The sequence below is a fragment of the Ixodes scapularis genome, unplaced genomic scaffold (assembly GCF_016920785.2).
Source record: "Ixodes scapularis isolate PalLabHiFi unplaced genomic scaffold, ASM1692078v2 PGA_scaffold2__306_contigs__length_199485367, whole genome shotgun sequence".
Classification (NCBI taxonomy): Eukaryota; Metazoa; Arthropoda; class Arachnida; order Ixodida; family Ixodidae; genus Ixodes; species Ixodes scapularis.
This window is the reverse complement of record NW_024609857.1, coordinates 125,134,430-125,145,370: the sequence shown is the minus strand read 5'-3', so window position 1 is coordinate 125,145,370 and position 10,941 is coordinate 125,134,430.

The window sequence follows — 10,941 nt, the reverse complement described above, 5'->3', positions numbered from 1 at the left end:
TAATGAATTATTTATTTTGGAGGTATCGTTGAACTGTACCCGACCGTCATCTCGATCCTTTCAGTGCGAGCGCTCACTCCTTCCTCTTTCTTAGATTCTTCCGTGTCTATTTAGTCTCCGGAAGCTTGCACCTTCTTTTTCTTAGTCTACAATACTTAATGATATCACCAAACGTACAGAATTACGCATTCAGAACCCGTCTAAAACTGTACCGCGCTATTCATATAGTCTCATTCTCGATTTATTAGCGTGTCAGATCTTAGGCAATGTAAGTTCATTCATCCTCTCCAAACTCGTCGACTAATCTCGCTCTTTTGCTTACTTCATCGGTTCCTTCAAAACTTCGGTCAGTCCAGTTCACCTCTTTTGGAACCACTGCCAAGCGGGGCAATGCCAGCTCCAACGGCAAGGCTAAGTCCGTCCTGATATTTTTTATAGCGTTGCCCCCCCCCCCCCTCTCTCTGTCTGTCTCTCTGTCTCTCTGCCTCTCTTTCTTTCTATTTTATTAAGAACCACCGGATTCTTTTCGTAAAAAGCAGAGAAAGCTTCCAGCGAATATTTCGTTCAGCATCCATCCTTTTAAAACCTCAGCACTTCCTCTTGCCATCCAGAACTCAAACGATCTTTCCGACAATAATTGACACCCTATCAGATCGCAAAAAGTTGCGCGGTGCACTGGTTAACAGTTTCTTTCCACCAGGCTGGCACTCAACAAACTGAGTTTTTTCTTCTGTTGTTGAGCTATTGTAACCCTTACATTGTGTTCTTGCTCCCAAGGGCTTACTTATCAAAGCACGTTTATTCCGATTATCACAAAACGTTCGTCTGCCGTCGAAGGAATATTCTGAACTGTATCTTTGTTTTTGGTGTGTCACTATTGGGCTTATTCACATGTCATCACTTTTTACATTAGTGCTACATACCTCTTCCGCGGCAGACGTTTTCAGCGCTCAAGAATAAATAAAGTTGTGGCTACGCTTTCCGTGAGAAAGTCAGGAAATGCATGAAATACATTTGTTTATTGTTCATTTTTGTTTATTTATTACCTACAGTTCGCCCTTGGGGCATTATTATTTTTGTTTATTTATTACCTACAGTTCGCCTTGCGGTATTAATATTTAAATGGCGGGGAGAAGTTCGCACAAATATGTGGCCGAGGACTCGAGATTGCCTTTTCGAGTAACCAGACACTTCGTTTGTTTTGACGTTCGCTCGCTATGTAATACCTCACCTCAGCTTTCAGGCCCACGTGACAAACTCCCACAATTCAGCTCAAAACGGCGTTATGACCATATCAGGAGTTCTTAGTACTTATCAGAAATTTGCACACGCCACCACGTTTTTGGAGCATGACATAGGAGCAGTAGTGAGGACTGCTGCACCGAGATTGTGAAGATTATTCACATTTCAAGAAACAGGCTGCTGCGCATGTGCGTTGTATATAATCAAAAACACGTACGTGTGGAAAAATACAAATGTTGTTCTGTCAACAACATGAATGATATTGCCTTTTTCACTTCCGCATAATTCCAGCGTAACTTTCTGATACTCCTATCAGAAAGGTAGTTCCAAAAGTGCAATGCAACGCCGTTTTTATTCTAATGTGTGAGTACAACTCCGCTGACACAGCGGCCACCGAGCGAGATTGGTTCCTGCTAGTAAGAAGAGGAAATCGGAGGATTTAGGAACGACTTTATAACTCCACAGTAAATTCAGCTGAAACGAGCGGAACTCCCGAATCTTTGATTTTGTCCAAACGCCGAGGTCTAGTATAAAAACTAATTCGAGTAAATATGCGATATATTCCTGAAGTATGCAATTCTTTGGTCCTATTCCGTTAATTGCTTTAAACAGACACAGTCGTCAAAATTTAATCATATAGCATGACCTCACTACAGTGATTAGAGCCTGTGTTCCTCAAGGCCTTCAAATACTCTAACGAAAACGTCGTGAGCTTATGTTAATGTCTGCCCTCACACATCATAAAGTTAAAAAACCTTTCTCAGTTTTCACGTCGGTCGGTCTGTCGACGGGGTGGTGGTTGCAACCACATAAGATATCGCACCTTCGGTGGTCGCACGGACACGTGATCATGATCATAAGGGATCACCTGTCCATCGTCACTGAGGTCACGTGACCATAGTCCGTGGGGTCCCGTCCACCACGTGACCACATAAGAAATAGCGCACCTTTGATGGCCACACATGGTCACGTGACTGAGTCGGAAGCAACCTGACAATACTGATAATAGCGCACTTTTTCTGGCCACATGTTCATGCGTAAGCGTCGTTTGTTTGTGGGTGGGGGTCACGTGACCATGGCCCATCGGTTTTCGTCCACCACGTAGCCACACTAGAAATAACGAACCTGCTGGTCGCACGGTCAAGTGCCCATGATCCGTGGGGTCACGCGTGACCGTCGACCACTACGTGATCCCCCCGCAGTACCCTTCCGGAGCATCTTCAGAATTCCAAAAAAGCACTCACGGAAGAAGCCATATAAAGGACCTCACGGAAGTCGACAAAGATTCATGGAGGTTCCATAACAGTTCCAGACCCCTTTGACGAAGAAGCGTTTACGCCATAAAAGACGGTGCAAAATGCTGCGAGTTCCATGAGAATCTCCTACACGATTTGGTTTATAATTTCTTATTTATAGCTATATCTAATTTTTCTCTTCAATGAACCCCAGCAAACGTTACGATTCATCCCAGCCAACCCAGCCCGGTGAGCGTGCCACATGACTTTACATTTTTCGCACTGCTGCGCAATACCGTCTGATCACGTGGCGCACTCTCTGTGTTGGTTTGGTTCCGGGGTTCGTGAAGTACCTTTCTGTTCATTTGTGACTGAGACAGAGTAATACCCGTTTCTTTCTCAATGCTCTTTATTCCAGGGCTAACATAATTTTCTACAGCAGTACGCTTCCGGCCACTGTTTTATTGAACAAAGACTGAGGGTCTGGCTACTTTGTTAGGAAAGGGGAGATCAAAGTTAGTGTTAAAGAAAAAACATAGCTTAGCTTATCACTTCGCGTCCGCATACACGATGCACGCACGCGCGCACGTTGCGCTTTTAGAATTGCTTTGAAGGCTCGTTGGGCGTTGTCGTGTAGTCCATGGGCCAAGCAGTTTGGCGAGTCTGAAAGGTTTCAGTGTTCATCCGCTCAGATGTTGTTTCTACAATATCTCCTCGAACCTTGGTCTCTCTATACTCAAGTGGTAGACGACGCGAAATATATAACTTTCATCCCTCCACTACATGCTGGTATCATGGCAAATACTTGAAAATAACTTTATTTTGAAAAAAGAAGACGCTTCAAAGTGGACCTGGTTTTTCAGTACTGACGGTTTCGCCCTACTTTTCAAATTTGAGCACACGCGCCTTCACAGGGAACTTTTGGAGCACGGCTCATGCACCCATTCTGGGCGAAATATATAATTTTCATCCCTCTACTACATGCTAGTGCCATGGCAAATACTTGGAAATAAATCTGTCTTGAGAAAAACCGCTCCGAAGTGGACCTGGTTTTTCCGTTTCGACAGTTTCGTCCCATTTTTAAAGTTTGAGCACCCGCGCCTTCACAGGGAACTTTTGGAGCACGGCTCATGCACCCATTCTGGGCGAAATATATAATTTTCATCCCTCTACTACATGCTAGTGCCATGGCAAATACTTGGAAATAAATCTGTCTTGAGAAAAACCGCTCCGAAATGAACCTGGTTTTTCCGTTTCGACGGTTTCGTCCCATTTTTAAAGTTTGAGCACCCGCGCCTTCACAGGGAACTTTTGGAGCACGGCTCATGCACCCATTCTGGGCGAAATATATAATTTTCATCCCTCTACTACATGCTAGTGCCATGGCAAATACTTGGAAATAAATCTGTCTTGAGAAAACCGCTCCGAAGTGGACCTGGTTTTTCCGTTTCGACGGTTTCGTCCCATTTTTAAAGTTTGAGCACCCGCGCCTTCACAGGGAACTTTTGGAGCACGGCTCATGCACCCATTCTGGGCGAAATATATAATTTTCATCCCTCTACTACATGCTAGTGCCATGGCAAATACTTGGAAATAAATCTGTCTTGAGAAAACCGCTCCGAAGTGGACCTGGTTTTTCCGTTTCGACGGTTTCGTCCCATTTTTAAAGTTTGAGCACCCGCGCCTTCACAGGGAACTTTTGGAGCACGGCTCATGCACCCATTCTGGGCGAAATATATAATTTTCATCCCTCTACTACATGCTAGTGCCATGGCAAATACTTGGAAATAAATCTGTCTTGAAAAAACCGCTCCGAAGTGGACCTGGTTTTTCCGTTTCGACGGTTTCGTCCCATTTTTAAAGTTTGAGCACCCGCGCCTTCACAGGGAACTTTTGGAGCACGTCTCATGCACCCATTCTGGGCGAAATATATAATTTTCATCCCTCTACTACATGCTAGTGCCATGGCAAATACTTGGAAATAAATCTGTCTTGAGAAAACCGCTCCGAAGTGGACCTGGTTTTTCCGTTTCGACGGTTTCGTCCCATTTTTAAAGTTTGAGCACCCGCGCCTTCACAGGGAACTTTTGGAGCACGGCTCATGCACCCATTCTGGGCGAAATATATAATTTTCATCCCTCTACTACATGCTAGTGCCGTGGAAAATACTTGGAAATAAGTCTGTCTTGAGAAAAACCGCTCCGAAGTGGACCTGGTTTTTCCATTTCGACGGTTTCGTCCCATTTTTAAAGTTTGAGCACCCGCGCCTTCACAGGGAACTTTTGGAGCACAGCTCATGCACCCATTCTGGGCGAAATATATAATTTTCATCCCTCTACTACATGCTAGTGCCATGGCAAATACTTGGAAATAAATCTGTCTTGAGAAAACCGCTCCGAATTGGACCTGGTTTTTCCGTTTCGACGGTTTCGTCCCATTTTTAAAGTTTGAGCACCCGCGCCTTCACAGGGAACTTTTGGAGCACGGCTCATGCACCCATTCTGGGCGAAATATATAATTTTCATCCCTATACTACATGCTAGTGCCATGGAAAATACTTGGAAATAAATCTGTCTTGAGAAAACCGCTCCGAAGTGGACCTGGTTTTTCCGTTTCGACGGTTTCGTCCCATTTTTAAAGTTTGAGCACCCGCGCCTTCACATGGAACTTTTGGAGCACGGCTCATGCACCCATTCTGGGCGAAATATATAATTTTCATCCCTCTACTACATGCTAGTGCCATGGCAAATACTTGGAAATAAATCTGTCTTGAGAAAACCGCTCCGAAGTGGACCTGGTTTTTCCGTTCCGACGGTTTCGTCCCATTTTTAAAGTTTGAGCACCCGCGCCTTCACAGGGAACTTTTGGGGCACGGCTCATGCACCCATTCTGGGCGAAATGTATAATTTTTATCCCTCTACTACATGCTAGTGGCATGGCAAATACTTGGAAATAAATCTGTCTTGAGAAAAACCGCTCCGAAGTGGACCTGGTTTTTTTGTTTCGACGGTTTCGTCCCATTTTTAGTTTGAGCACCCGCGCCTTCACAGGGAACTTTTGGAGCACGGCTCATGCACCCATTTTGGGCGAAATATATAATTTTCATCCCTCTACTACATGCTGGTGCCATGGCAAATACTTGGAAATAAATCTGTCTTGAGAAAAACCGCTTCAAACTAGACCTGGTTTTTCCGTTTTGACGGCTTCGTCCAACTTTTCAAATTTGGGCCTCCGCTCATCCACAAGGAACTTGTTTAGAACATTCGGGTCTTTAACTGGGAAAAATGATAAAATTTAAGTCCATCAAATCAATTATGGTACAACTGCATATCCTTGAAAATAAACCTCCTCGATGGGAAAGGCGCTCGAGCGAGGACGTTACCTAGTTCTCATTTTCCAATGTTCTCCTTGCTGGATCGACCGACATGTTTTTTACTTGATATTTTGAATTTATGTGCTTGACGTGTCATGAAGAGACCATCAAGTACAGTCAGCTTCCTTGCCAAATAATCACTCAATATTCCCACTTTATTCGCCCTAAATGTAGCTTCGCCAAGGTCAATACTTTCATAATGATTAATAACAATATTTCTATACCTTTTCTTAGCCATGATAAAATTTCTAAATGAAAAAAACAAATAGTTGCTTTCTTTGTTTGGTAGTTTAGTGATCCCAGCAGCAGAATGCAGGAAACGATTCTGAACAGCTGGCTGATCGATTATGCGCCTGGTTCGACAAACTGGTCTCAGGAACCCGAGCAAATAAGTTTGAGAGAAGACAGAGCGTGCACTACGCTTCCTAGATGTTTTTGCCTTGTCGCAGTTATATGGCAAATCTCGTATCTTTCTGTATTTTTAAATTAGGGAGGTTTGAAAATCACTTTGTGTGGCACGTTTGGGAGAGGTGCCCCAAAAGGATGTTTTTTCTACGCATTACAAAATATCATACAAATCACCAAACTTTGTCATATGATTGGGCGAGGGTTGTATTTATAATATAAAATTAAAATTTATTTCACTCACCTAATGATATATTTTAAAAACCGATCAAACCTGATACCACCCATAGTGGCTATGCATCAAATAATTTTCTCGAATGAGGAACCTGCAGTTTATGCGCTGTAATCTTGACTTTTTTGCGGAAGGATTGGATCGTGTCAGAGATTGGACGGGTAGCATGGCAAATCTGAAAAAATGTGATGTTGAGCAAATATTGCCGTATTTCTATATTTAATACATTGCTTCTATGGGAGCGTTGCCATAATCCGCCAAGAGATGGCGCTAGCATGCGATGGCACAGATTTCTGGGGATGGAGCCAGAGAAAAACCACAAACGTCAAAGAAGAGTGCACGGACGCTGTACAAGGCCATGGAGCAAAGCCGTCACATGCCCGAGTTAGGCCCCTCAGCTTGCCACGTTTTTGCCAAGTTATGCGTTTCCCTGGCGTGATACTGGACCAGGTAAAGGGGTAATTAGTATATATACAAAATACCATCATACCTGGTCCGGAGAAAAGTGAAACTCAGTTTTTAATTCATAATAAATAAATTACACATAACAGAAAGCTGAAACTCAGTGACAATGTGTCGCTATTGTCGTTGATAGAAAGCCGAAATTGAAAAGCATTACGTATAAAAGAAAAAAAAAATGAAGCTTGAATATATAGAAAACAAAGAAATTATACTTCGAGAGCTAGTGGCATTTATTTACCTGAAAATCACTAGTTTGCTAGTAAGGGAATGTTATTTTCTCTCTTGCTGGCGTATTTGTCTTTGAACCTAATGACACAGGCTCCCAAAATGACATTTATTGGTTTCACGAATATTATAGTTATGTGTGGCTGTGGTCTCATGAAAAAAATAATTTGTTTTTTAAAATCTTTTTACACAGGTAACCTTATACGATATCAGACGTTCACGTTCTATCCGCGCTGTCTTAGAACGTGTTTTGTCACTTCAGATAACTCGCAACCTGGATTTTAGGAGCCAAGATTGCTAAAGTGTTATTACTCTGAAGTTTATCTCCTTTTATGGCTCTAAATGTGGGCCAGTGCGATAAGCCGACCCATACTGCAATCAGCTGACAAACAACGTAGGGAATGTTCTTTATATTTTTATATCTAAGAGTCCTATAGAATGCATCGAGTCCGTCAACGAGGCCCTAGTACGCCCAGATATTTTCCATCCCCCGTTTCTTGTTCCTTTTTACCATTTGCGTGACAAGTCTATTCGCCAGAATTATCCCAGATACAATTACAGTGCCGGCGATTACATGGGACTATACTGGTTTCTTAAGGATTTTGAGTGGTCGGCACTATGAAATAACGAAAATGTAGACACCCCTAAAGACTTTTACTCATATCATTAGGAATGGAACGGACATTTTTATTTCGAAGCGAAACTTGAGGCACTCAAGGTATCCATCTCGGTTTTCTAACGAATGGAAATACTGCATGCATCTAAAAGACAATTTCATAAATTGTTTCAAAACAGTGGTTTGGAATTATGGTACATTAAGTTCGGTATCTATCGGAAACTTATAAAAAAATTGTTCAAACATGACGAAAGGGCGCATAAAGCTAAAACTGAAACTTTTCTGAACCGAAAACCAGAGGAGTTTCGGAAATTTGACAAGCAGCACATGCGGGAAGCAATTAACACTGTGTGTTTACGGACTGACACTGGTTACGCATCTTCTCCTTTAGAAGTCGCGAACCTTTTCCAAGGCCATTTTCAAGAGTGATACTCTTCAAATGTGTTTTCAGGTAGTGCCAAAGTTAACAATCTAGGTTGCCAGGATTCTTTGGCGATCGGTCATGTTGACACTTTATTGTAAAGGGTTGTGCGAGTGTTACAGCTCCTCCTTTAGAACACATATTCAACCTCTCTTTGAGAACTGGCGTTTTTCCAGCCTCATGGAAAAGGTCGGTTGTTGCTCCGACGCACAAAATTGGCGATGTGTGTAAGATAAACAACTACAGACATATATCTTTATTGTGTGATTTTTCAAAGATCTTTGAGATAGTTAATTACTCGCATGTTTCCTATTATTTCCTACAAAAATTTAGCCATTTACAGTACGGTTGTTTAAAGAGTCGCTTTGTGGAAACGAATCTGCGTTCGTTTCTTGAATATACAATTCCTATAGTTCATTCCCATGGTTAGGTCGACACTGTGTATTTCGACATGACTAAGGCTTTTGATAAAGTGAACCATGATTTGCTTTTGTATAAATTTTCCTTGTACGGAGTATCACCGGGACTCTTGAGTTGGTTCAGGACGTATTTGACTGAACGTCAGAGCACTGTTAGGATTTCAGACAGCCATTCTGATACTTTTCAACCAACATCTGGAGTCCCTCAAGGATCGAACTTGCGACCTCTTCGATTTCTCGTCTTCGTAAACGACCTGAAATTGCGCGTACAAAATTTACTCTTATTAACCCTTTAACGCCGAATTTCTTTTTCAGTTGGATAAAAAAGATACAAGCATTGTAAATTGTGACGGGTACCCCATTTGGCTATAAGAGGTATATCGCGAATTCGCCACAACAGGCCACGAAGTCAATAATTTTACCGACGCCATCTGAATAATAATAATTTTTTTTCACCAATAATATAGGGTGGTTCATGTCACCAGGCTCGATCTAAAATGGAGCGTAAAAATCGACGCCTGCACGTAGCCATCTAAACTTTTCGTCAAATGTGTATCTCGCAAGTCGTTTTTTTTCTTGTAAAATTACAAAGCATAGTTCTGTTTTAGTAAAAAATAGGGCCAAGAAACTTGCCGTGGTCTACGGCGGGCGGCTACCCAGACGACCAAGTCCAGTAGCGGGGTGTGTTTGGCATTCGTATTGATAGATGGCGTCGGGAGCAGCGTCTGAAGGTGCCGCCGATCAGGGAAAGGTAGCAGACGACACGCAGACGAAATCCGTTGGCAGCAAAAGCACCGCCGTTATGCAGACGCGTTTTTTACTTTAAGTATTGCTTTTATTGTTTGCATTTATTTTTTAACCGAAGGTGAATTTCAAAAAGATTATAATCATTTTATTAAACCACGGTGGCAGTGAGCCGTCGCGATAAGGAGGTAGCGCCATCTATCAATACGAACGTCAAACACACCCCGCTACTAAACCCCTGTCGTCTGCGTTGCTGCCCATCGTAGACCCTGGCAAGTTTCTTGGCCTTATTTTTTACAAAAAGAAAGCTACGATTTGTAATTTTACAAGAAAAAACCGACACGTGAATCACACTTTTGACGAAAAGTTTATATTGCCACGTGCAGGCGTCGATTTTTACGGTCCATTTTAGATCAAGCCTGGTGACATGAACCACTCTATATTAGCGTAGTAAAATAGTATCGAAAGGAGCGAAACATCACAACAAACAAGCACAGCGCAGAAATAATCTGGCTTCTACTTTATGGCTCATGGAAATCAAAGAAGCAGTTGGTGTTCTTGCTGAGGCAAAGATGTGCGTTGCATTTGCTGCATATTACGTTGGTATACCCCTTGCAACCAGGTTTGTCGCACCGCTGTCTCGTGTCTTTGAAAACCGGTCAATGTCCTGTGCTGTCCGTGCGGACATCCTTGTCGGGGATGTGGCTCGTGGGTCCTCGTCGCTTCTTCGTTTCGAGTTGAGCTTGAAGAGAGCCGGAGGGTCGTCCCCGTTTCTTTGAGAAGAGGTCCTTTCCTGGCTTGCACAGGGCTTTAGGAATTCCACGCCGAAATTTCAGAAGGTCTCTCTGCTTATTCTTTGGTACGCCCTGTGACTGACAGTCTCGTCGGTGGAGGAGCCAGCTCACATCAATCACCATGTCCAAAAAGTAAAAAAAAAAAGCTTGAGGTAAACTTTTTTTGACCTCAACTGGATCGGATAGTATGCTATCAGTGCATCAAGGAGAGCAACACCTCCCATGCACTTGTACGTAACTGTGCTAGGACACTCAACCTGGACAGAGTTCTTTTCACGCCTATTCCACCTCATGACAGTGGAGACGGGTTGTGCACCGGCAAAGGTACTTGCGGTGGTCATCGATCGGTTGTCATACCACTTGATAACGATCACCTCCTGGTTATCCACCACTGCCTCGTACTCTTCTGCACTTCCTCGTCTTCGTTTGCGGAGTTCTGTGTCCGAGGCCATATTCTGCAGTCGATTCGCACGCACAGTACCAAGGGCATCTATTCCTCTTTGTGCCAAAGTCACGAGAAGCTTCAGCTAGAGACGTGAACCAATTGTCAAAGTACGGAAGGTGGCCCAGTTGAGGCTGCACGCACTGAGCCAGCTTTATGACGATGTTACCACTGGCCCCGATGTCAGGAAACCCCGGCACTTGATCGATGTGGACTGTGTGCACGTCAGAAGAGTACAACATTCCTGGAGTCACAAAGTATGAATATTTTGTAACCCCACTTGTGACGCTTCTTGGGGAGGTATTGCTTGATGCTGGAGTGCCCTTTGAAT